Source organism: Saimiri boliviensis, chromosome 7, assembly GCF_048565385.1.
Source record: "Saimiri boliviensis isolate mSaiBol1 chromosome 7, mSaiBol1.pri, whole genome shotgun sequence".
In the NCBI taxonomy this organism is placed as follows: Eukaryota; Metazoa; Chordata; class Mammalia; order Primates; family Cebidae; genus Saimiri; species Saimiri boliviensis.
The window spans coordinates 39,595,187-39,622,985 of NC_133455.1; the positions used below are offsets into that span (position 1 = coordinate 39,595,187).

The 27,799-nt window shown below is 40.5% G+C and overlaps 2 non-coding genes across 2 annotated transcripts; one reads left to right on the forward strand and one right to left on the reverse strand.

Moving 5' to 3' along the window:
* Positions 1 to 16,878: 16,878 nt before the first annotated feature.
* Positions 16,879 to 16,958, reverse strand: LOC120365187 (small nucleolar RNA SNORD74). Its single transcript, XR_005580195.1, has one exon. It is a non-coding gene; the product is annotated as a small nucleolar RNA SNORD74 (small nucleolar RNA).
* A 282-nt stretch (positions 16,959 to 17,240) lies between these two features.
* On the forward strand, positions 17,241 to 17,344 carry LOC120365205 (small nucleolar RNA U13). The gene has a single exon (XR_005580212.1). It is a non-coding gene; the product is annotated as a small nucleolar RNA U13 (small nucleolar RNA).
* Positions 17,345 to 27,799: the final 10,455 nt, after the last annotated feature.

The window sequence follows — 27,799 nt, forward strand, 5'->3', positions numbered from 1 at the left end:
ATCATCATGCCACTCACTCTAACCTGGGCAATAGAACAAGATCCTGTCTCTGAAAGAAAAATTAAAAAGGAAAAAAACTTAAAATCAGGTAGTGTGAGGCAGGTAATATTATTTTTAAAAATTGTTTTGGCTATCCTACTTCCTTTGCTTTTTCTTATACATTTTAGAATGAGCTTGTCAACTTCTGCAAAGATGTCTGGTGGAATTTTGAATGAGATTGCATTGAATCTATAGATCAATTTAGGGAGAACTGATATTTTAACATATTGTGACTTCCAATCCATGAACACAGTTATTCCTCCATTTGTTTAGATATTTTTTTTCCCACCACGCAAGAAATGTCAACTGCAGTTGAGCCAAAAAAAAAAAGCAGGGTATCCTGCTTGCAGTTTGCAAAGTTGAAATGATCTCTGATTCTGCAAAGTTTGGGAGAAAATCCAATGATTCAACTTAATTTAATTTCTTTAAGGTCAACTTAGTTTCTTCAGGTATTTATCCTCAGTATATTTAAGCAATCATTTTTAGAAAGGTCCTGATGGTTTGACACTTACTAGAGTCTTAAAATGACCTTTTTGTTTATCTTAAGAATTGAGGCCTGGAAAGGTTGTTTATCTTGTTTGTTTATAAATGATTCCATCAGTTACTAATGAGAAAATCCTTGGAAACACGTGTTTCCACAAGAAACTTGACCTTTTAGTTTAAAAATACCATTTTAACCTCATCAAATTATAGCTGTCTACTAACTTGTTTTTATTTTATTGTAATCTGTAAAATTTACATTTTTTGCCTAAACATTGGTTTTCGGTCTAAGAGGGTCATTAGTCACAAATGTAAGATGTACTCTCAGCTTCTTAAACACAATCCTAGTATGTTCTAGGTATTCAAAAAATGTTAAATAAAATAGAAACAAGAACAGTTGCTATAAAAAAGCAACTTTTACCACTAAAATTTATCTTCTTGGATAACAAAAGGATTGGCAGACTTTTGATAATTGAAGAAATGGAGTTGTGGTTTGAATTGTTTTTCTGCTTTTATAGAAGGAACTATGAAAATTTCCATAGAAGTTAATATATCTGTGTGTTTTTTTGTTGTTGTTGTTTTGTTTTGTTTTGTTTTTTTGAGACGGAGTTTTGCTCTTGTTACCCAGGCTGGAGTGCAATGGCGCGATCTCGGCTCACCACAACCTCTGCCTCCTGGGCTCAGGCAATTCTCCTGCCTCAACCTCCTAAGTAGCTGGGATTACAGGCACGTGCCACCACGCCCAGCTAGTTTTTTGTATGTTTAGTAGAGACGGGGTTTCACCATGTTGACCAGGATGGTCTCGATCTCTCGACCTCGTGATCCACCCACCTCGGCCTCCCAAAGTGCTGGGATTACAGGCTTGAGTCACCGCACCCGGCCTGTATCTGTGTGTTTTTAAGGAACTTTCTAGTCTGCCTGCCTCAGCCTCCCAAAATGCTGAGATTACAGGTGTGAGCCACCACACATGGCCTCAAGGACATCTTTTTCTTTTCTTTTCTTGAGACAGAATCTGGCTTTTTTGCCCAGGCTGGAGTGCGGTGGTGTGATCTCAGCTCACTGCAACCTCCGCCTCCCTGTTTCAAGCGATTCTGCTGCCTCAGCCTCCCAAGCAGCTGGGATTACAGGTGTGCACCACCACACCCGGCTAATTTTGTATTTTTAGTAGAGACAGGATTTTGCCATGTTGGTCAGGTTGGTCTCAAACTACTGACCTCAGATGATCTGCCTGTCTTGCCTTTCCAAAGTGCTGGGATTACAGGCACTTTAAGCCACCACTCCCGGCCTCAAGGAGATAGTTTTTCTTGATATGAATCTAGTACAATTAAGTATAGACTATAAGAACTCAAAAAAAATCTTTTAAAATTCAGAGTAGCAGTTAGCAAACTATTTCTGTAAAGGGCCAGATAATAAACAGTTTGAGCTTTGGGAGCCACATGGTCTCTGTTATGACTATTAATGGTAGAGACTATGCTCCATAGTAGGGACGTAGCCTCAGAGGATATGTAAACGAGTAGGCATGGTTCTGCTCCCGTGAAACTTTTTTACTAACACAAACAAGGGGCCAGATTTGACTTCTCTGATTTATAGAATTTGGGGAAGTGAGCTATTTTGAAGATTTTGATAAAGGAAAATCATTCACCATTTACAGGAGGACTCTCTCATATCTTTTCAGGAAGCCTCAAAATTAAACTCATCTTGAACTCAGGGTTGGCTGTCCATATGGGCCCAGCTGTGCCACAAATTATCTGAGTGAGTTGGGAGAATTTACCTGATACTTTATGCTTCTATTTCTTAATTTGTTTTATCTTTACGTTTCTTTTAAATATTAAAAAAAAATTTCTGGGCTGGGTGTAGTGGCTCATGCGTGTAATCCCAGCACTTTGGGAGGCTGAGGGGGGTGGATCACAAGGTCAGGAGTTCGAGACAAGCCTGGCCAATATGGTGAAACCCCGTCTCTACTAAAAATACAAAAATTGGCTGGGCATGGTGACAAGCACCTATAGTCCCAGCTACTCAGGAGGCTGAGGCAGGAGAATTGTTTAAACCTGGGAGGCAGGGGTTGCAGTGAGCAGAGATTGCGCCGCTGTATTCCAGCCTGGGTAACAGAGCAAGATGCCGTCTCAAAAATAAATAAATAAATAAATAAATAAATAAATAAAATTTCTTATTGGGCAGCCTCCTGAACCAGAGTAGGCTCAGAGACTCCCTATTTCTTAATTTATAAAAGGAGGCTGATAATAAACTTGCCTCAAGTTGCTGTTGTGAGGATTAAATGGGTTAATGTGAATAAAGTGCTTAGAATGCCGTTTGTCATGTAAGTTTTATGGAGGTGTTAGCTGATACTGTTAGTAATACATAATGAAAACAGAAATTAATCAAACTGTAATTTGGAGCATTTTTTAAAATTAAATAAAGATTGGTGCTATCTTTGGGAGCCTGAGGCAAGTGGATCACTTGAGGTCAGGAGTTTGAGACCAGCCTGGCCAACGTGGTAAAACCCCTGTCTCTACTAAAAAAAAAAAATACAAAAATTAGCAGGGTGTGGTGGTAGGCACCTGTATCCCAACTACTTGGGAGGCTGACACAGGAGAATCTCTTGAACCCAGAAGGCAGAGGCTACAGTGAGACGAGATTGTGCCACTGCACTCCAGCCTGGGTGACAGAGTGAGACTCTGTCTCAAAACAAAAACAAAAACAAAAACAAAAACAAAAACCCATAATAGGTTGGTGCTATAGTCTGAATGTTTATGTTTCCCCAAATTCATATATTGAAACCTTTGGGATGGGGCCTTTGGGAGGTGATTAGGTTTTTAAGACAGAGCACTAGTGAATGGGATTAGCACCCTTATAAAAGAGGCCCCAGAAAGCTCCCTCATCCTTTCCACCATGTGAGGTTATAGTGAAAAGGAAGCAGTTTATGAACTAGGAAGTGGGCCCTCACCAGACACAAAATTTGCCAGTACTTTGATCTTGGACTTCACAGCCTCCAGAACTGCGGGAAATAAATTTCTGTTGTTTATTAACCACTCTTTTGGCATTTTATTATAGAAGTTCAAATTCTGATCCTCAATCTAGAGAGACATACATTAAATCTCATTGGTATTTAATAGGCCAGGCCAGATTAGGAACTTCTATGGTCCTAGCATGGAGAAGAATATAATGCCTATCTTCCAGTCCCTACCTTCACCTGGCTTCTGTGTATGAAAACTAAAAACAGTATTAAACCATACAAAAGTTCAGGCCAGTCCAACATAGTTCAGATTTTTTTTCCCCTCAATGTGATTTCCTGAGTGTTTTTTGGGAAGTAGGATATACTTTCCAAAGTAATTTTTTGGGTACTGCTTTGCTGATGTCTAACTATGGACTCAGTCTGTCTCTGGGGGCATCCTGGACACTTCCTTCCCTCCAAAATGCAGTATTTTTTTTTTCTTGGATTTCCTTGTACACTCTCTCTCTGCATCCTCAGTCTGGAGTGTAATCCCAGCCTCTACCTGTGTGACTACAGCTGGTATACTCTTTGTTGCTTTCAATCCACTCTCTTTTTAGGTCATCGGACCTGCTCTCCCTACCCATATGCAGTACTAGACACCGGACTTACAGCTGCAAAAATAATTACAAATCTCTTGGGCAGATGGGGCCAGGGCTCTGATATATTATATTGGCACAGGAGCTGAGCTGGATGGCTGTGCAGGTGGAAGTCTGCGGTGACTGGTTATGAGAGTGTCCCAAGGAGACTTTGAATTTGATCATGCCTGAGGCTAGAGTCTTTGCACATGTTAGGGATCATTCACTTTCTCCAGGTAAGGACACAGTTGATCTCCCAGTAACTGGTAGAGTCTGCCTTTGAACCCAGGTCTAGGTGGTTAGTTGGGGAATGGGACATGGGCAATCACGCTTTCAGGAAGACTGCATACTTGCTCAGCAGCCTGTCCTTGCTAGCTTTATGAGAACAATGGTGTTAGTAACATGAGTCCTTTGGACTGTGATAAGGAAGAAGACATTTAAGGGTAACAGGTAAGATCTCTGAGTACTTCTTTATAGCTCTTTCCTCTGACTTCTACTTGAGAAGTGTTCTCAGATTAGATTTCCCTTACATTTTTTTTTCAACCTAGATTCTTGCAGAAAGAAGCAAACATAAGCAATCCTCTTGTTCTTGTTTCAACATGAAATGACAGTCATAAAACTGTAGGCTCTGGAGGAGCAGATCCCAAATCTGAAAGTTGTTGGTGCGTTAGTCTGTTTGGGTAACTTAATTTACCTGGAGGAATCCTCCTGAAGTTTTCTTGAGCTGATTTTCCTATCATGATGAACACAGGGCCTTAAATAAAGACTTCTTGAGCAGAGGAGGAGAAACAAGATAGGCGTACAAGTGTGTGTGGGTGGCCCTATCCTAGGCTCACATTGTAGAACATCCTGCGCATGGAGTTATCTCTTTACCTCTGTGCATTCTCTATGGACTGTAAGCCTCTCAAAGTCAGGGACTGCTGTCAGGGACTACTGTCTTCTTAATCTTTGCATCCTCCTCACCTAGCATGGTGCCTGGTATACAGGTGGCCAGTGATCTTATGGACAAATCAATGCATGCATGGAAGGTTAAGAAGCATAGAGGATAGAGGGATGAGAAGCAGAAGAAAAGGTCTATAAGCCAGGAAGTATTTTGGGGGCATAAGCCTGGGGCCAGTGTTGGTGAAGGGTGGGCCCTGAAGTCAGATTGCTCAGGATGGTTTCCTGGCCCCACTTCCTCTCACTGCATAACCTTGGACAAAGTGCTCAACCTCTCTAGGCTTCATTTTAAAAATGCCTGCAAAATGCTGAGAAGATGGATTGTGATGGTCTTTATCTTATAGCACTGTTATGGGTGACATGAGACATTGTGTCCTGGCTTGGGTGGGGCGTTATATGCCTAGGAGGCAATCTAGATTTTTGAGTATAAATGTGTAGGTTGTATGAGTCAGAAATCTTAGAAGACTGATAGATGGCATAAAGGCTAGAAAAGTCCAAGACAGGCTGGGCATGGTGGCTCATGCCTGTAAATCCTAGCACCTTGAGACGCTGAGGTAGATGGATCACCTGAGGTCAGGAATTTGAGACCAGCTCAGCCAACAGGGTGAAACTCCATCTCTACTAAAAATACAAAATATTAGCTGGGCATGGTGGTGAGTGCCTATAATCACAGCTACTCGGGAGGCTGAGGCAGGAGAATTGCTTGAACCCAGGAGGCGGAGGTTGCAGTGAGTCAATATTGCACCATTGCACTCCAACCTCGGCAACAAAAGTGAAACTTTGCCAAAAAAAAAAAAAAAAAAAAAAAAAAAAAAAAGTACAAGACAGAGTGCTGGGGCAGACAGGGAAAAAAATGAAAAAAGAAAAGTCCAAAATATGTGTGGATACTGGAAAAGAGGTTGAAAATGGCTAGAAAATGTTGGAAGCAGGAAATAAAGAAGATTCTGATGGACTTGGTAGGAGAAAATGAGGGAACCGAGTAGTTAGGCAGCCTGCATCCTGAGCATATGAAATTTCCCATATCGAGCAATGGATCATTTCCTTTAGATGACTTAGGGGCTTTTGACTGGTGTGATGCTTTTTTATTGTTCTTAAGGAAAACAGATGTCATCCTAAGTCTTCCAGAGAATTGGTTAACCAATAGGTACATTTGAATGCCACTTAAAAATTTTAAGTTATTCTGAGTTTGAGAGTCATTTTTATTTCTTTCCACGAAACTTCCTGCAGTGGACAAGACAGGGATAGGATTTTTCCAACCCTATCTTTAGATCTATTATTTAATACTATGTTCCTGTTTTTCATTTCTAATTTATCATTTTTGACTACGTAATACATTCACATAATTTAAGAATCAACCTGGCCGGGTGTGGTGGTTCAGCACTTTGGGAGGCCAAGATGGGCAGATCTCTTGAGGTCAGGAGTTCAAAACCAGCCTGGCCAACATGGCAAAACCCTATCTGTACTAAAAATATAAAAATTAGTTGGATGTGTGGTGGTGCACGCCTGTAATCCCAGCAATTTGGGAAGCTGAGCCAGTAGAATCACTTGAACCCAGAGGGCAAAGGTTTCAGTGAGCCAAGATTGCACCACTGCACTCCAGCCTGGGTAACAGAGGGAGACTCCATCACACAAAAAAGAATAAACCTGACATGAAAGTTACGCCTTGAGAGATCTTCCTCTCTCCCTCGCTATCTACCCTGCTCCCTGCTCCTATCCAGTTTATCTTCCCAGTTCTCTAGAGAAGGGCCTTTGATTTGGTTTAAATCTTGTTGTTACAAACAATGCAATAATGTAACCCTATAGATACAACCATTTTTATGTTTGCGGATCTGTAAGATATTCTGCAGATATCCCCCAGAAGTGAGATTTTTGGACCAAAGATAAACATATTTATAATTTTGACTGACATTGCCAAATTGCCCTCCTTATGACACATCATTTTGCACTCCAGGTATGAGCCTGTTCGTGCCCCGTTCCCTCCCCTGCCTCCTGATTCGACATGTTGTCACACTTGCCAGGCTGAGACGTAAAATATTTTCTCAGCGTGGCTTTAACTTGTGTTTGTTATGACTGGCGTTGATGTGACTAAGTCCGTGCAATTAGGAGCCATTTGTATTTCTTTTATTTCATGAATTGTGCATTTATGTCATTGGCTTATTTTTAAAAATTATTTTACACTTTTTGTTGTTTGAGTTCTACAATACTCAGATCATTCATTTGTCAACTATTTGCTGATCAACTATGTTGCACCAGGCTCCACAAAGACACAGTGAATAGGATGCTGGCTCCACCTTCCAGAAGCTCACAGTCTAATGACAAAGGCTCACTCTGTTGCCCAGGCTGGAGTGCAGTCGTGCAATCTTGGCTCACTGTAACCTCCACTCCCCAGGTTCAAGTGATTCTCCTGCCTCAACCTCTGAGTAGCTGGGATTGCAGGTGCCCACCACCATGCCCAGCTAAATTTGTATTTTTAGTAGAGACGGGGTTTCACCGTATTGGCCAGGCTGCTTTCGAATTCCTGAGCTCAAGTGATTCACCTGCCTCGGCCTCCCAAAGTGCTGGGATTACAGGCATGAACCACTAAGGCTTCCCATTTTTTTTTTCCTAAAGAAAAAGAAGAAGAAAAACATGTATATCTCTATTGAGATCTAAATCTGGATCTATGTGTAGATCCAGATAGAGATTGAGATATCTGAGTTCTCCATTAGAATATGAGCTTCTGTATCTACTTTCTTTGAGATCTAGAAAGAAGCAATACAGCTACCAAGCATTAAAGGTGTACAGAAGGTGTCATGGGCCCAGCAAGGGGGTGAAGGCCCTTGCAAAGTTGGAGCCTAAGCAGACACTTTCTAGGCTGATGGGGAAGTGATGAGTAGTCCAGGCTGAAGACGTCATAGAGCTCTTTGTTCCCTGGGTCTTTAGTGCCACTCTGACCCTGGCATTCCTCCTCACCTCCCCCCTTTAGCGCCTGTCACTTTGTGAGTGATAAATACACGTTCCCTGAGTGCAGTAACTGAAGAAGTGTCTGACGCAAGAGCCCTATTGAGGTGTGAGAAGGCAGGGGCAGTGGCTCGGGCAAGGTCGTCCTCCAGGGTGGACGGTGGCAGCATCCTGCTCTTTCTCAACCCCTCCCCTCCTGGCAGGAAACCTTGGAACCTTCTTTGACTCTCCTTGTGTTCAAGGAGCTGACCTGTCTCACTTGGGTTCCAGCTCACTTCTCTTTCCTTCTGGTCCCCTGACTTCAGGCAAACGCTTTGTTTCACTGTGTTCACCCCACCGCTCCCCTCCTCAATTTCTCTCTCTGTCTCTCTGGTGGCTGGCATCTTTGCCCCATTCCCCAGACCAGTATGCTAGAGATAATCTTTATGTTATTTGACCCCACAACTCTCTCTCTCTCTCTCTCTCTCTCTCTCTGTCTCTCTCTCTCCAAACTCAAAAAGACAGATGTGATGTCAGTTTCCTAGGGCTGCCATAACAAAATACCACACAGTGGATGGCTTAAAACAGCAGACACTTATTCCTCACAATTCTGGAGGCCAGAGGTCCAAAACCAACGAGTTAGCGTCACATGCTTTCCAAGGCTCTAGGGGAGGATCCTTCCGGGCCTCTTCCCAGCTTCCGGGGCTGCGCAATCCTTGGTCTTCCTTCACTTAGGGCAACACAACTCCAACTCCCTCCTCCGCCTTCATACGGCCGTCTTCCCTCCGTGAGGAACCGGGGCCAAATCTCCCACTCTGAATAAGAACACCAGTCACTGGATTAGGGTTCACCTGAACCCAACATATCATTTTAATTTGATGACATCTGTAAACACCCTGTTTCCAAATATGTTCACATTTTCAGGTACTGGACTGCAGGTTTCAGGTACTGGACTGCAGGTTCAGACTTTAACGTATCTTTTTTGGAGTCACATTCTCACCAACAACAGATGCCCTACAATTGTATCTTATTTGGCACTTTTTCAAACTTACACTCAATTCTTATGGGAGCAGCTTTATAATATCTGGTGAGAAACACACATTTTGGTGCAGATCTGAGTGGAGGTCCTGCCTCTCCTTTTGGAAAATCGACTCTCGAAACTTCAGTTCTCACCTATGTAAAATGGGAAAAGTAAGTCTACCTACCCCATGTTGCTATAGGTGAGGTATTTAGCAGAGGACCTGGCACGTGGGACATACTCTGTAAAACGATAGGCCTCCTAGTTATGCAAGCAGACTCTTCTTCCTTCTGCACTTGCACACAGTCACATGGATTTAGGGCAGAGAATGACATTGGACTTGTGAGTCCCACCTGAATACCCACAAACACAGGCCGACCCTCTTTTACCACCTTAATCCCTCTGCACTAGAAGATGTCAACTCCATTCATTCATGAGACAAGTTGAGCTTTCTTTTTCCCATGTCCCTCCTTGTCCCAGTCCCGTCTGTTTGCCAAGCTTAATGTGGCATAGGGGAAATGCTAAGAAAACAAACTTTTGCCATCCTCAGTGGGATGTTCCTCTGCACACAGCTCCCTCCTCCCCTCCCCATTTTGTTTCTTTTGTGAACAGCCAGATTTCCCCCCTCCCCACTCAGGGTGGGACAGAAGTCCCCTGCCTTGAGTTTCTGCTGATTTCATGCTCTTTGATGCTGGCGTGGCTCTGAAGTAGCAGCTGGTAAAGAGAAACCACCATTTGTTGTTGAAAAAAAAAAAAACAAAGAAAAAAAAACCTGTTATTTTATCTCTGTCTCCCTCTAAATTGCGGAAAGGTTGTATTGTGGAAAGAGAGAACAAGAGGGATTTTATCTTCCTTCCCCTGCCAGGCAGCCAGGAGAACATCAAAGCTCTCAGGGCCCTGGGAGTGGTGGGAGGGAGGTAATGTGAGCAGAGACAAAGGTGCTTCCAGGGAGTTGGGCTGCTTTTGTTGGTGGCTGGACAGGAAGAGCAGGAGCTCCAAGTTTGGGCATGGACAGGGGAGGCTCTAAAAGGCCTGAAAAGAAATTGATGACACCACTCTGTGGTATTGGGAACAAGATGCTCTCTTTACATTCAAAATGCTGGCTGCTGGCTGGGCACAGTGGCTATACCTGTAATCCCAGCACTTTGGGAGGCCAAGGCGGGCAGATCACCTGAGGTCAGTAGTTCAAGACCAACCTGGCCAACATGGTGAAATCCTGTCTACAAAAATACAAATATTAGGCAGGCATGATGGCGGGTGCCTGTAATCCCAGCTACTCAGGAGGCTGAGGTGGGAGAATTGCTTGAACCCAGGAGGCAGAGGTTACAGTGAGCTGACATGCATTCCAACCTGGGCGACAGAGCAAAACTCCATCTTAAAAAAAAAAAAAAACTAAAAACCAACCAAATAAAAAAACCAAAATGCTCATTGCCTACTGAATAGGGTAACAATGAAAGGCACGATAATATTAATAATCGCTGTAGCCATCAGTCTCTTTCTGGGCATGCAGAAGTACTTTACATACATAGTTTCATTGAGTCTTCATCACAACCTTATGTTATAGTAATTGCTATCTTCATTCTGCCTAGAGAAAAGGAACCTTAGAAAGGCCCTGAGGTCACAAAGAAGCAGGATTTAAACCCACATCTGCTGGCACCAAAGTTTTCTTTTAACCACTAAGCTCTATGTTTCCTTAAGCACTTTTTCTTTTTTCTGGAGTCCAGAAGGTGGAGGTTGCAGTGAGCTGAGATGGTGCCATTGCACTCCATCCTGGGTGGCTGAGTGAGACCCTGTCTCACACACAAAAAAGAAAGTTTTCTTTCTTTCAACTGAAATACACATAACACAAAATTTACCATCATAACCATTTTAAATTGTACAGTTCAGTGATATTAAATCCATTCACAATATTGTATATCCATCGCCAACAACCATTTTCATAACTCTTTTCATCTGGTAAAACTGAAACTCTATACTCATTAAAAAATAGGCTGGGCATGGTGGCTCATGCCTGTAATTCCAGCACTTTGGGAGGACGAGGTGAGAGAATTGCTTGAGCCAGGCAGTTGAGGCTGCAGTGATGGAGCCATGATCGAGCCATTGCTGTCCAATCTGGGTGACAGAGTGACCCACTGACTGAAGAAAAAAAAAAAAAAGCTCACCATTCCTCCTTCCCCCGAGTCCCTGGCAGTCATCATTTCACTTTGTCTCTATGATTTTGATTGCTCTAAGTATCTCATGTAAGTGGAATTATACAGTATTTGTCGTTTTGTAACTGGATTACTTTACTTAGCATAATGTCCTCAAAGTTTATCTATAGTGTAGTACATGTCAGAATTTCATTCTTTTTAAAGGTGGAATAACTTTCCATTTTATGGCTGTAACATGTTTTGTTTATCTGTTCATCTGTTGGTAGACACTTAGGTTACTGCCATGTTTTGTGAATATTGCTGGTATGGACATGGTCATATAAATAGCTCTTTGAGATCCTGCATTCAATTCTTTTGGGCATATACCCAGAAGTGGAATTGCTGGATCACATAGTGATTCTTTTTTTAGGGGTACCACCACATTGTTTTATGTAGTGGCTACACCATTTTATTGTCAGTAATTGGAGTTTTTGCCATTACATTCAGTGGCAAAACTGCAATTACTTTTGCACCAACCTACTGCATTCCTACTACCAGTGTACAAGGCTTCCAGTTTCTCCACATCATCACCAACACTTGTTATTTTCAATTTTTTTGATAGTAGTCTTTGTAACGAGTGTGAGGTGCTGGTATCTTGTAGTTTTGATTTTCATTTCCCTGGTGATTAGTGTTGTTCAGCATCTTTTCATGTGCTTACTGGCCATTTGTATATGTTCTTTGGAGAAATGTCTATTCAAATAATTTTCTCTTTGTTGAGACAGGTTCTCATTCTGTTCTTCAGGATGGAGTGCAGTGGTTTGATCTCTGCTCATTGTAGCCTTCACCTCCTGGGTTCAAGCAGTCCTCCTACCTCAGCTTCCCAGGTAGCTGGGACTATAGGCAGGCACCAACACACCTGGCTCATTTTTCTATTTTTGTAGAGACAGGGTTTTTCCATATTCTTCAGGCTGTTCTTGAACTCCTGGGCTCAAGTGATCCACCAGCCTCAAGTGATCCCTCCCAAAGTGGTGGGATTACAGGCATGAGCTACTGTGCCCAGGCTTTTTGCCCATTTAAAAAATCAGGTTGTTTGTTGTTGTTATTAAGCTTTAAAGTTCTGTATATATTTTAGATATTAAGCCCTTATCAGATATATAATGTGCAAATATTTTCTTCCATTATGTGGGTTGCCTTTTTGCTCTGTTAATATTGTTTTTTGATGCACCTATGTAAAAAATAATTACATATTGGCACCTATGTAAAAAATAATTTGACTGTATATGAGAGGGTTTATTTCTGGGCTCTTCATTTTATTCCTCTGGTCTATATATCTGTCTTTATGCCAGTACTATGCTATTTTGGTTACTGCAGATTTGTAGTATGTTTTGAAATCAGAAAGTATGAGTCCTCTAGCTTTTCTTTTTTCCTCAAAATTAATTTTGACTATTCAAAGTTCCTTCAGATTCCATATGAATTTTAGAATGGAATTTTCTATTTCTGCAAAAGCCTCACAAGAATTTTGATAGGGATTGCACTGAATTTGTAGATCACTTTGGGTGGTATTGACATCTTAACAATACAAGTCTTCCAATCTATGAATATGAGATACGCTTTCATTTACTTGTGACTTTTTTTTTTTTTTTTTTTTGAGACAGAGTCTCACTGTGTCACCCTGGCTGATGTACAGTGGAGCCATCTGGGCGCGCTGCAACCTCCGCCTCACGGATTAAAGTGATTTTCCTGCCTCAGCCTCCTGAGTAGCTGGGATTACAGGTGCCTTCCACCACATCCAGCACATTTTTGTATTTTTGGTAGAGATGGGGTTTCACCATGTTGGTCAGGCTGGTTTTGATCTCCTGACCTCAGGCAATCTGCATGCTTCAGCCTCCTAAAGTACAGGGATTATAGGCATGAGCCACTGTCCCTGGCCTTACTTATGTGTTACTTTCTCTCATTAATGTTTTGTAGTTTTTAATTGTACATGTCTGTCATCTTCTTGGTTAAGTTCACTCCCAGTTTTTGTTTCTATGCTATTGTAAATGAAATTGCTTTGTAATTTTCTTTTCAGATTGTTCATTGTCAGTGTATAGAAATGCAATTGGTTTCTATGTGTTGACTTTTTAACCTGCTACTGTGCCTAATTAATTTATGAGCTCTAACAGGTTTTTTGGTGTGGAATATTTAGTTTTTTTACACTTAAGATCATATTATCTGCAAACAGATATAATTTATACCTCTTCCTTTCTGACTTGGATGTCTTTTATTTCTTCTTCTTGCCTAATTGTTCTGGTTAGAACTTCTAGTACTAGGTTGAACAGAAGTGGAGAGAATGGTCTTTTTTTTTTTTTGAGATGGAGTCTCACTCTGTCACCCAGGCTAGAGTACAGTTGTGTGATCTTGGCTCACTGCAATCTCTGTCTCCCGGGTTCAAGTGATTCTTCTGCCTCAGCCTCTGTAGTAGCTGGGGATTAGCGGTGCATTCCATCATGCCTGGCTAATTTTTGTATTTTTAGTAGAGACCCATTTCACCATGTTTGCCAGGCTGGTCTTGAACTTCTGACCTCAGGTGATCCACCTGCCTTAGCTTCCCATTGTGCTGGGAATACAGGCCTGAGCCACTGCACCTGGCTGCAAATGGGCATTTTTGTTTTAGTCCTCATCTTAGGGAAAAAAGCTCTTTGACTTTCACCATTGAGTATGATATTTGCTCTGGATTTTTTATATATGGCTTTTATCATGTTGAGGTAGCTTTTTTCTGTTTTTGGTTTGTTGAGTGCTTTTGTCATGAAAAGGTGGTGAATTTTGTCAAATGTTTTTTCTGCATCAATGGAGATGATCATGTAGTTCTTTCCCCCTTTCATTCTGTTAATGGAGTGTATTATATTGATTTTCTTTTCTTTTCTTTGAGACAGGGTCTCACTTTGTTGCCCAGGTTGGAGTGAAGTGGCATAATCATAACTCACTACAGCTTCAACATCCCAGGCTTAAGTCATCTTTCCACCTCAGCCTACTGACCAGCTGGGACTACACGTGTGTGCTACCATGCCCAGCTAATTTTTTTTTTTTTTTTTTTTTTTTTGAGTCTCACTCACTTGCCTAGGCTGAAGTGCAGTGGCACGATTGTGGCTCACTGCAACCTCTGCCTCTCAGGTTCAAGCAGTTGTTCTGCCTCAGCCTCCCTAGTCTGGGTTTATGGGTGCCTGCCATCACACTTGGCTAATTTTTTGTATTTTTAATAGAGATGGGGTTTCACCATGTTGGCCAGGCTGGTCTTGAACTCATGACCTCAAGTGATCCACCCACCTCAGCCTCCCAAAGTGCTGGGATTACAGGCATGAGCCACCACACTCAGCCACACCGAGCTAATTTTTTATTTTTAGTAGAGGCAGGGTTTCACCATGTTGACCAAGCCAATTTCAAACTCCTGACTTCAGGTGATTCTCTTGCCTCAGCCTCCCAAAGTGCTGGGGTTACAGGTGTGAGCTACTGGGCCTGGTCATGCCCATCTAATTTTTTAACTTCTATAGAGATGGGGTCTTTTTATGTTGTCCAGGCTGAACGCCAGAATTCAAGTGATTCTCCTACCTTGGTATCCCAAAGTTTTGGGATTACAGGTATGAGCCACTGTGCTTGGCCAGTTGATTTTCATGTGTTGAACTGTCCTTGCATTCCAGAAATAAATCCTACTTGCTCATAGTGTGTAATCCTTTTACTATGCTGCTAAATTCAGTTTGCTAATATTTTGCTGAGGATTTTTGCACACATGTTCATTAGGGATATTGAGCTGTAGTTTTCTTTTCTTCTGGTGTTTTTGGATTTGATACTAGGATAATGCTGGCCTCATAGAATGATTTAGAAAGTGTTTCCTCCTCTTTAATTTTTAAAGAAAAGTTTGAGAAGGATTGGTATTAATTGCTTAAATGTTTGGTAGAATTTATTAGTGAAGCCAACAGGTCCAGAACCTTTCATTGTTGGAAGGTGTTTGATTACTGATTCAGTCTCCTTACTAGTCATCAGTCTATTCCTATTTTCTGTCTCTACATGATTTAGTCTTGGTAGGTTTTGTGTTTCTCATAATCTTTCCATTTTATCTAGGTTATCCTATTTGTTGACATACAATTGTTCATGGTACTCTGTTACAATCTTTTTTATTTCTGTTGAGCTGGTAGTAATGTCTCTGTTTTCATTTTTGATTTTAGTAATTTGAGTCTTTTCTCTTTTTTGTTAGTCCATCTAGCTAAAGGTTTGTAAATTTTTTGTCTTTTCAAAGAGTCAACTTTTTTTTTTATTAATTTTCCCTTTTGTTTTACTATTTTCTGTTTCATTAATCTCTGTTCTAATCTTTGTTATTCTCTTCCTTCTGCTAGCATTAGGTTTAGTTTGTTCTCTTTTTTTTTCTAGTTTTTTTAATTTGTAAAGTTAGGTTGTTGATTTGAGATCTTGAGATCTTTCTTGTTTCTAAATTTAAACATTTAGAGCTATAATTTTTCCTTTTACCACTACTTTTGCTATGTCCCGTAAGTTTTGGTTGGCTTAGTTTTTCTGTAGTCTTAAATTTTTGTTGCAATTTTTTCTTTGATCCATTTGGTTATTTATTTATTTACTGTATTTTTTTTTTTTTTTGTATTTTTAAAAAACAGAGGTGGGGTCTCACTATGTTGCCTAGGATGGTCTTGAATTCCTGGGATCAATTGATTCACTTACCTTGGCCTCTCAAAGTGCTGGAATTACAGGCTTGACCTATTGCACCAGTCTATTGATTACTGATGCATTGTTGAATTTCCACAAACTTGGGAATTTTTCAGTTTTACTTCTGTTACTGATTTCTAACTTCATCCTATTGTGGTTAGAGAAGATGCTTTATATAATATTTATCTTTTAAAATGTATTGACACTTAATTTGTGGCCTAATATGTAGTCTGTTCTGGAAAATGTCTCATGCACTTCAAAAGAATGTATATGCTGTTGTGTAAAGTGTTCTGTATATGTTTGTTAGGTCTAGTTGGTTTACTATGTTGTTTAAGTTCTCTGTCTCCTTACTTATCTTCTGTGTGGTTGTTCTACCCATTATTATTATTATTGTTATTTTTTATTCATTATTATTGAGACAGGGTTTTGCTCTGTTGCATAGGCTGGAGTGCAGTGGCAGGATCATGGCTCACTGCAGCCTTGACCTCTTGGGCCCTAGCAATCCTCCCACCTCAGCCTCTTGAGTAGCTGAGACTATAGGCATGTGCCATCATGCCCAGCTAATTTTTCTTTTGTAGAGAAGGGTGTCAGTATGTTTCCCAGGCTGGTCTCAAAATCCTGGGCTTAAGCAGTCCTCCCACTTCGGCTTCCCAGAGTGCTAAAATTACAGGTGTGAGCCACTGTGCCTGGCCATGTTACTAAAACTTTCTGAATTTCGGATTTTTATCTGTAAAATGAGAATGTCTACAGATATAGGACTGTTGTAAAGATGACTTGAAATCAAATATTTGTAGCAGGTAGGATGCTTTTGTTATAAGAAACAGAAAACTCCATTCAAAATTTAGTTCAATGAGAAAATTCACTATCCCACATATTAAAAATTTCTGAGGAAGACTAATTCCAGTCTTGGTTAGTTCAGTGGCTCAAAAATGTTATCTAGAATCTAGAATCTTCTTTCTTCTCTGCCATGTTTGGTGTGACAAATTTTGTCCTTTGCGAAGCCATCTGCTCTTATGATCACAAAATGGCTGCTGTAATTCCAGACATCACATGTAGCTGCAAGAAAAAGAGTGTGCTTTTTCTCATGTTTCTCTCTCTCTTTTTCTGTGAGAGTCATTGGTATACATCTGCATTCTCAGATGTCTCTACTAACACAGCCTTCATCAGAGGCATCACATAGCTCTTTTTAAGAGCATGAACCCTTTCCTTTTGGAATCTCTTCTTCTGCTCCCACCTCCCAACCATATTATACAGTTTTGTCTAATTAATCACTGGCAAGAGGACTAGAGCCGCCCTGCAGATCTTAGACCAATCAGGTTTTCCTGCTGGGGAAACTTGGGAGGAAGTCTTCTTCTGTGACACTTGTGAGGAAACATGAATGCTGCTAGTTCAACACTGGACTTCTTTACCACAGAAGGAGGGGAGGTCTGTTGGGTAGGCACTTACAAAAGCATCCTGTGATCTTTTTATAGTTCATAAGCATGATAATTGGGCTTTCACGCTCATGTGTGAGATGTGCCTCCCTGAAACCTTGTTATGATGTTGACACATTACCCATCTGACATGAACTTTCAAAAAAGTTCTAAAAAAGAAAACGGACAAAGAATAAAATAAAATTTAAAAGATCCTACAGAGTATGTGCCAAGTGCCCTGCATAGAGCCTGGCAGCTGCGTGAGCTCTGTTCTCTTCCATCCATTTGTATGAATGAGGGAGGTGGCACATTTTGATTCAATTTCCAATTATGGGTTGTTTTAAAAAAGATATATTGTGATGCCTTCATGAAACCCAAAAACTCAATGAAAAAAGAGTAAGGCTGGAAACCCTGGAAACCACGTTCCCGGCCGTTTTTTTTTTTTTTTTTCCCAAGAGGGTTGTACAAGCCTTTTTCTTTTTTTTTCTTTTAAAGATAGGGTCTCACTATGTTACCTAGGTTGGTCTTGAACTCTTGGGATGAAGCAATTCTCCTGCCTCAGTCTCCCAAGTAGCTGGGACAACAGGTGTACACCGCTGTGCCTAATGGTTTTGTAAGCCTTGACTCCATAAAACAACCTTAGTTACTTAAAAGTACTTGGTGATATGCGAGCAAATAAATATAGTTTTCAAATATGACATTCCAGGCAAGCTCTTGATTATATAACCAGTGTTTTCAATGAAGTCCTAGTAAAATTAAGTCCCAGATGTGTCCTTATTGCATCTATGGAAATAACTATATTGGTATGAAAAGAAGAATATTCATTAAGTGTTTCCAGATTCTGGAGGGGTTAGGCAGGGAGGATATGATAAATTTACAATTGTTTCATTTCCATTTACAAAAAAAGTCTACTAAATTGTTATGGGTTATAGATAAAATGAAAAAGAAAAGGCTTTTGTGTCTATCCTGAAAATAGCATATTAAAACATCAATAATCTCACAGCTGGAGATGCTGAGGAAGAATAAAAATAATTTTGTTAAAAGAAAAAAAATCAGTAATATTCCGTCTCCCCCCCACCCACAATAAACTACAATCATTCCTCATTAGTTCATTTAGCCCTATATAATTAATTCTTGTTTCATTGGATCTTGGGTTAGCATTTTCATGAATCCATTTGTTTCTTGCCTAGAGTTCTGAAAATCCTTACTCAGTTTGCTGGTATGGTCTCAAAATTGTTTAAGTGATGCCATTAGCAGCAAATACCCCAAAATACCCAACATGGTCCTTTTCCATGGGTCTCTGAAACAGTCCTTTGTTGAAGAGGAAATATTTTCAAGGAAGCATTAGAGTAAAACAAAAAACTACCTGTAGATGACAAAAGGCTTAAAATACTGTGGTTGATTTATTACTCATAATTTTCAAAAGCAAAAATTCTGATAAGAATTTATTCCAATAAAAATGCAACTGATAAGAAAATTTTGTTGCTTCTGTGGCATGCCAAAAAAAATAAATTCAAAAATAATTTTAGATAAAATAATTATAAACGTAACGATTAGCCTTATTTTCAAAGAAGACAGACCAGGTCCGGTGGCTCACTCCTGTAATCCCAGCACTTTGGGAGGCTGAGGCAGGCAGATCACCTGAGGTCAGGAGTTTGAGACCAGCCTAGCCAACATGGTGAAACCCTGTCTCTACTAAAATTACAAAAAAAATTAGCCAGGCATAGTGACACACACCTGTAATCCCAGCTACTCAGAAGGCTGAGGCAGGAGAATCATTTGAACCTGGGATTCGGAGGCTGCAGTGAGCTGGGATCGCATCACTGCACTCCAGACTAGGTGACAAAGCAAATTCCATCTCAAAAAAAAATAAATAAATAAACAAACAAACAAAAAAACACACAAAGAAGAGAACATTACATCTAATTTATAAAAACGGGTGAACGTAATCTTTACAGAGAAAAAAATCTGGAGATATAATAATGCTGAAACATAATATAACGTGAATTTGGCAAGTAAGAATCTAACAAAAATATGTCAAGAATATTAAGTAAAGAGAGTCTTTGGTCTTCAGTAGATCTTAAATGTCTGTTTATTAGTAAAATTCTATAAGTGATGTTAATCTCAATTGAAAACCACTACCCTAGAAGACACTAGATTCAAATTAAGTAAGTAAAGCTGTGATCAAGTTAACACTTAGAAAACAACTGAAATTGGACCAGGCAGAGTGGCTCTCACCTGCAATCCCATCACTTTGGGAGGCTGAGGCAGGATGATCACTTGAACCCAGGAGTTTGAGACCAACATGGGTGACAGAGTGAGACCTCATTTCTATTAAAACAAAATAACTGAAATGAGTGAAAACACTGTAGTGTCATCGTCTACTATGGCAAAGCAGCACTAGGGCCCTAATAAGGAGAAATGTGTCATGGACTGCAAGGACACTGCAAATCTCTGAAATTCCTGTATAGCATACCGTTCTGAAATATACCAACAACACTTAACCTATACCAGTTTAACCCAGGGAAGGCTGAGCATCTCTTCTGATTTGACAAGTCTTTCGTGTGACTCATTGATAGTAGCCCAGCAAGTAAACCTAATCATTTCTAACACCTCTCTTTTTAAAAAGCTAAATAATAAGTCTTTGTGATTTTCCAGGGGGCCCCTAAGGAAATCTCAAAGTAGTTTTAGTAGAAAAAAAAATCCTGAAAGCTTCATTTTATTTTATATTTAGAATTCCATTTTAGAGAGGCAAGAACCAGACACTGTCAGGCAATTTGAACACTTATGAGAGGAATCTGATCTAGGTGTCTAAAAAACTGTTTGGGGGCTGAGTACAGTGGCTCATGCCTATAATTCCAGCACTTTGGGAGACTGAGGGAGGTGGATCACCTGAGGTCAGGAGTTTGAGACCAGCCTGGCCAATATGGGGTGAAACCCTGTCTTTACTAAAAATACAAAAATTAGCCAGGTGTGGTGGCGCATGCCTGTAATCCCAGCTACTTGGGAGGCTGAGGCAGAAGAGTCACTTGAACTCGGGAGGCGGAGGTTGCAGTGAGCCAAGATCCCACCATGGCACTCTAGCCTGGGTGACAAGATTGAAACTCTATCTCAAAAGAAAAAGATTTTGGCAGCAGGCTTATGACCTTTCTCTCCAGTCTGGGCAACAAAGTGAGACTCTGTCTCAAAAACAAACAAACAAACCCCAAAACAAAAGAAAAACTAAAACAAAAGTATTTGGCTCCATATTTCTAAGTGACAATGAGGATTTACAAAGTAAACGCAGAAGGTAACGTAAGTGTAAAGAGCCTTAGATCTTTCCTAGTGAGAAACTTTTGTTTTCTTAAATAATCAAGGACATAGTAAGGTCAGCATAAACCACTGAAGGTTATTCCAGTAAAACACAGGATCTTTGCTATCTAGCTCGATTACACAAGAAAAACAAAAAGCCCTTCAGATTACAGATGAAGGCAATAAACAGTAACCAAGGGAACAAGTCTGTCAAAATTGAGCAAAACTTGACATATTTTATAGCCTTTCAGACTCATTGCACAAGCTGTAACCCAAGGCAAACAAAATTATGAGAATAATGAATCAATGAAACACAAATTTATAACTTCTATAATCTTAAGTAGAAGTAATGGTAGCTTGTTCAATCAATAAACCTGTTGAAGTTTAAGAAGAACATACCCAAGTAGAATTAAAATACTAGCTTGTAGGCTGAGCGTGGTGGCTCTCATCTGTAATCCCAGCACTTTGGCAGGCCGAGGCAGGTGGATCACCTGGGGTCAGGAGTTTGAGACCAGCCTGACCAACATGTCAAAATCCTGTCTCTACTAAAAATACAAAAATTAGCCAGGCATGGTGGTGGGTGCCTGTAATCCCAACTACTTGGGAGGCTGAGGCAGGAGAATCGCTTGAACTGGGGAGTTGGAGGTCGTAGTGAGCTGAGATCACACCATTGCACTCCATCTTGAGATAGAGCAAGACTGTAAAAAAAAAAAAATACTAGCTTATATTATATTTAATGCTGATAAATCAGAATTTATCTAGCTAATCTGTAGCTGTTTTTATTAAACCAAAATTATTTAACTAGTCTTGGTGCTGAAGATTTACCTAAGTTATATAAACTTGAAATATTAAAACATTTGTGTTACTTTCTATCAAAATTACATTGAAAATATTAGAAGTTCAATTTCCTTATTTTCTAGCAATTCTAGGAACATAATACAAGCACTTATTTATCTCTATAAGCTAATCAAAATAGAGCTTCTTTAATTTCAGAGATTTTATAACCCAATTTATTAATACCAATGAGAGGTGAATTATTAAGTGAGACTTAAAGCCCTTTCTGAATTACAGAAACATAAGCGTGGAAACAGAGGGAGCTTATGGTTTTAATTCCAGATTTTCAGGTATGAGTCAAAGTAAACATACATTTATAAAACTTATCAAAGAGTTTTTTCCTAGTATGTATTGAAGGGGACTAGAGTATACCAACCCAAAATATGCTACTTTGGCATAAGGATTATTTTGAGCTGAAGATAACTAGAAAATAGCTGACACAGGAAAAAGGTCCCTTCTGCTTAAAAGCAGGGCATACATGTCCCTTTTTTGTAAAGTTGTCTCTCTCTTCTATATGAGGAAGAGAACTACTGGAGACAATTCTTGTCGCTGGGAACTCTTATCTGTATAATAAACCTTACTAAACAACCTTACTTACCATACATTTCCTAATTTCTACTCACCTCCCCATAGTCATTTTATGTACTTGACCCTGCAAGAAACCTCAAGCCCTCTTTCCTTGGTCTAATCTTTCCTCCATACCTTATCTTTCTGGTTAAGACGATAGATAAGCTCCAAATTCTGGTCGGGCAGTGGCTCATGCCTATAATCCCAGCACTTTGGGAGGCTGAGGCCAGCAGATCACCTGAGCTCAGGAGTTCAAGACCAGCCTGGCCAAAATGGTGAAACCCCATCTCTACTAAAGATACAAAAACATTATTAGCTGGGCCTGGTGGCAGGAGCCTGTAATCTCAGCTACTTGGGAGGCTGAGGCAGGAGAATCACTTGAACCTGAGAGGTGGAGGTTGCAGTGAGCCAAGATCTGGCCTCTGTACTCCAGTCTGGGTGACAGAGCAAGACTCTGTCTCAAAAAAATAAAAAAAAACCAACACAAATTCTAACCATCTCCTCAAGCCACATTTGTTTGTGAACTCCTATGTGTGCAAATATACTTAATTAAGTTTGTTTTTTTCTCTTGTTAATCTGTCATTTGTCAGATTATTTAATTTGCAGGGTCCCAGACATTTAACCTAGGGGGAAGGAGGAAAAGTTTTGCCTCCCTTACAGTTTAAACTCTTTATGGTTTGCATTCAAAATATAAAAGTGAACAAGCAGAAAAGACTAACTAGATTTTCCATCATCTGTCACCCAAAAGAAATAAGTTCTATATAAACTCTTAATTCATTTGCAGAGATCCTCAAATAATCTGATCATAAAACCAAATTCCCAACCAAAAAGGCAAACAAACTAAATTCTCTGGAGACTTTCACCCAACAGAGACTAGATCTCTGTGCCACATTTACAAAGATCATCAAATGATCAGACCATAAAACTGATTCTCAATGGGGAATAATTTACTGACTGTAAACAAACAAAAACCTAAATTAGTATGGGCAAAAATAAAATTAGAAAAACAGAGTCAGCAAAGTTCTGTTGTTCACTTTGTGTTACTTGACCTCATGAATCAAGAAAAGATATTTCTGTGCTTCAGCTGGCCATGTGTGCACTTTCTCTGTGGATGAAGTAGATCTGGCTCTGGTCAGCAAATCCACAGGGCATCTTGGTGAATCCTCCAAAACTGTTAAAAGATAACTTTCAGAGAAAGGTATTAGGTTGGTGCAAAAGTAATTGCGGTTTTGGTCATTGCTTTTAACAGCAAAACCCACAATAGCTGTGTCATCAGCCTAATCAAATCATGATTCTCCTGTAGATATAAAAATGAACATGTGCTAAAAAATTTATTTTGCTCATATGATACTAGAAAATAAGACAGATGTTATAACTGGTGTATTTGTTTGCTTGGGATGCCATAGCAAAATATGACAAACTGGGTGGCTTACACAACAGAAATGTGTTCTCTCACAGTTCTGGCAGCTGGAAGTTTGAAATCAGGGTGTTGGTAGGGTTGGTTCCTTCTGGGGGCCTTGAGGGCAATCTGTTCTGTGTATCTCTCCCAGTTTCTGGTGGTTTGGTGGCAGTCCTGAGCATTCCTTAGCTTGGAGACACATCACCCTGTCTCTCACTTCCTCTTCAAGTGGCATTCTTTTGTGTATGCATGAAGAGGAAGGTAATTTGTCTCTGTGTCTAAATTACCTTTTTTTTTTTTTTTAAGGACACAGTCATGTTGTATCAGGGCCCACTCTCATGGCCTGATCTTGATCATCTACAAAGAGCCTGTTTCCAAATAAGCTCACATTCCCAGGTACTCTGGGTTGGGACTTAACTTCAATATTTTTTGGGGGGAAGAGTACACAATTCAACCCATAACAACTGGTTCAGAGGAAAAGTCAAAACAGCACAGATTTTTCACAAGTGAAGGAATGCTGAGATGAATTGCAAATGCAGGCAAAACTGTTCTATCCATAGGGGAGAGATATGGCCAGTGGGAGTCAAATAAATCACTACCAGATAGGAAAGAAGTTATATATCTATCAGTTACATACAACTTACAAAGATTTACAAAGTAGCTCAAAGACAATAAACAGGGCTAGAATCTTATAACCCAGAAGGGTATGCATAAGTGATGCATTGTTTTTTATCAAAACAGATTTTTTTTCTATGCAACTATTAATTCATTTATTATTTTTTTCCATGGATTAAGTGGTTTGAAAATCTGCTCTCCATTAAGTGGTCCATTAAATCATGTCAATGATTCATTTTCTTGGCAAATTTATTGAGGCTCCAATTTCTAGCCCTGCTTCCTGTAACATTGGGTGGGAGGTTTGGCCATGTTTTCCTTAGTGGGCTGTTGGATACTTGAGGACAGCAGTTCCCTCTGTCTAACAAGGTGTTGCAGATGTTCTGTTTATTTCCTGCTTGATCTCCTCAGACAGGTAGGAAACCAGGCAGAGAGAAATAAAGGAGAAGGCCAGGTGCGGTGGCTGATGCCTGTAATCCCAGCTCTTTGGGAGGCTGAAGTGGGCGGATCATCTGAGGTTAGGAGTTCAAGACCAGCCCAGTCAAAATGGTGAAACATCCTCTCTACTAAAAATACGAAAAGTAGCTGGCTATGATGGCAGGTGCCTGTAATCCCAGCTACTTGGGAGGCTGAGGCGAGAGAATTGCTTGAATCTGGTAGATGGAGGTTGCAGTGAGCTGAGATGTTGCCATTGCACTCCAGCCTGGGTGACAGAGTCAGACCCCAACTCAAAAAATAAAAAATAAAAAAGGAGAATCATTATGGGGTACCAGATTCATTATTACAGCTACAGGAGCTGCAACTCCAGGATGCAGAGAGCCCTTTTCAGCACTATTTATTTATTTTTTTTACCTTGTCTAACACTTTTTTATTATTGCTTTGTGTTTCCCAGAAGAATGGAGGCCTGGGGAGGGGGAAGTAGTTGAGTCTTCTATGTTGAGAAATCTATGTCCAGCACCCAGATGGCCGGGAAGACATCACCAGCTCTGGGGGTCTGCCCTGCACCCAGAGCTTTCCAGGCGCTCCTTGAATCTCAATTGGGTCAGCATTGTGTTTACAACCCTCAGTCCTCATACCTCAGCCTCCAAAATGCATAGGGTATAACATTTTATGTCATTTGCTGGGCCTGTTGAAATTCTTCTCACAGCTATGTGGGCAGGAAAGAATAGGGTTGACAGAGACAGAAACAGGTATGCAAAGTGCCTATGTCTTTAAAAAATAAAACACACTGTGGGAGGCTGAGGTGGATGGATCACCTGAGGTCAGGGGTTCAAGATCAGCCTGGCCAACATGGTGAAACCCCGTCTCTACTAAAAATACAAAAAATTAGCTGGATGTGGTGGTGGGCACCTGTAATCCCAGTTACTCAGGAGGCCGAGGCAGGAGAATCACTTGAACAGGGGAAATGGAGGTTGTAGTGAGGCAAGATCATGCCACTGCACTTCAGCCTGGGCAACAGAGTGAGGCTGTGTCTTTAAAAAATAAAACACAAGCATGAATTTCACCAGAAAGCATTTTAGGGACTTACAGATTCAGGGCCTCAATAAGGAAATGTCTTTTTCCTTGATAAAAATAACTTTGGAAAAGATAAATTCAGGAATTCTCTTCCCCATGATTCAGATTCCTGACATTCTTTGGTATTTGCATTATATAGTTGCCTTTTTTTTTTTTTTTTTCCTGTATTGCTTTTTTTCCAGAAAGAGAAAATCTTACTGAAGAAAGCCATGCCAAGCCCGAGAATGTTGAGTATCCCAGGCCAAGCTCAGTAAGGTCAAAGAGCTTTCCCGTAGAACTTCTGTCTGGAATGACTGAGGCCAGGTTCATGGGCTGAGGCTGACATTCTGCAGGGAGGCCAGGAGGGCCTTTTGGCTTTTATTTATTTATCTATTTTTGTTCAGCTCTCTGGTTTACTTCCCCTTATTTAAGCTCTTAGCAGCTTCCTAGGCACCATTCTGCCTGGAAGTTTTCCAGGTGGATGTCCTACCCTAAATTCTCTTACAACACTATTGGCCTCTTCAGGCAGAACCCACGCTGCAATGCCTGAGCGGTCCTTGCTGTTTTCTTTCCTGTCTCTGGGTAAACTCATCTCATATGTTCCAAGAGAAAACACAGAGAGATAGGGCTCTTTCCATTTGTAAATTCCAGGCTTGCTTTCTCTCAGCCTTTTCAATTTCTTTTGAGACTTGGTGTGTGTGGTGTTGCCCAAGTGACGCATCACCTGGAACCCATGCACTTATGTCTCTCAGGAACTCTACCCTCTTTCTCTGTCTTTGCCAATTCCCCTCACCTGTCCCTTCTTTTTAACTTTCTCCCATTTATTAAGTGCTGATTATATGACCTGCATTTTGATAAGCTCTTTAATTGCATTATTTTATCAATTTTCCAAGCAACTCTATGGGATAGGGACAATCATTCCCAGTTTACGATTAAGAAAACAAGGTTTAGGGCAGTTAAACGATCCACCTATGGTTGCATGGCTAAGTTGAAGAGTCAGGATTTGAATCCAGGCCCAAGTGACTGAAAAGCCAGTATGGTTTACTGCTTGTTTACGTGCCATGGGGGAGAAACATCTATTATGAGATCTAGGGACAAAATACTGAATTAAGATACAGTCACATGTTGCTTAACAACAGGGATATGTTTTGAGAAGTACATCAATCATTGTGTGGACATCATAAAATACACTTAAACAAACCTAGATGGTACAGCCCACTACAAACCTAGGCTACATGGTATAGCCTTTTGTTCCTGGACTGTAAACCTGCACAGCATGTTACTCTACAGAATACTGTAGACAGCTGTAACACAATGGAAAATATGTGTGTAGCCAAACATGTTTAAACAGAAAAGGTATAGCAAAAATACAGTATTATAATCTTATGGTACCTCTGTGCTGTGTGTAGTCTGTCATTGACTGAAATGCTGTTGTGTAGTGCATGACTGTATTTTGTCAGCTGTGAAACCTTTAAGGATGCTCAAACTGGTGAAGCTGAGAATGGAGGACTCAGCTTATGGAAAAAAATACCGGCATTCTCATAATATGATGTTTACTTCTTTTCTTTGAATTCCTCCTTTTCATAGATTCCTCTCAAAGGCTAAGACAATCTTGGTTAGTCTTGCTGAATGCAAGAGCTTACATGATTTCCTGGACATCAGATTTTTAGTAAATTCCAGTAGGGCTGGTCTTGGGATAAATTTAGAAAAATATGAGTTTTGATCTTTGAGGTCCCCATCTCCCATTTTTGTTACTCTTTTTCTCTTTAAAATAAACCCAGCTACCCAAATTCCCATACCAGTCTCAGGGAGTTATGGCCATAACTTCTGCTGTTACAGAGAGAATTGATCAGATTAAAAACACTTCAAGAGACTGATCTGAGTAATAATAAAATTTCAGTCTCCTGCACAGCTGGCTCTGCATAAATTAATTTTTCGCTATTGCAATTCCCCTGTGTTAATAAATTGGCTCTGTCTAGGCCGTGGGCAAGGTGAATTCCCTGGGCAGTTACAAATTTGGGGTCTTGTCCAGGATAGCCCTTGTGGCTAGCTGCCCATGGGTGGTAGCCTGCCTCTGGCAATGGATTTGGAGGTCAGCTTAAGTGGCCACCTACTTCTTTTGGACTAGTGGCTGACTCTGGCACTGTCTCTTCCAGTGGGACACTGCCAACCCAATGTACACAGATTTAATTGTAATGGAGAAATAGTCCTCAGGAGCTATCTCATAACTGAAGCCCTACCTAGGGTGTCTGTCTGTAGCTCCATGGTGGGGTGCTGTAACCAGGTAATGGAGTGTCTGTAGCTGTAGCCCCATTATGGGGTGTCTGGGTTGGTGAGTATCCTAGACACTGCCAATGTCTCCTTCCTTCTCCTGACTGGTTCTGTAACCCCACGGTGGGGTATCTATCTG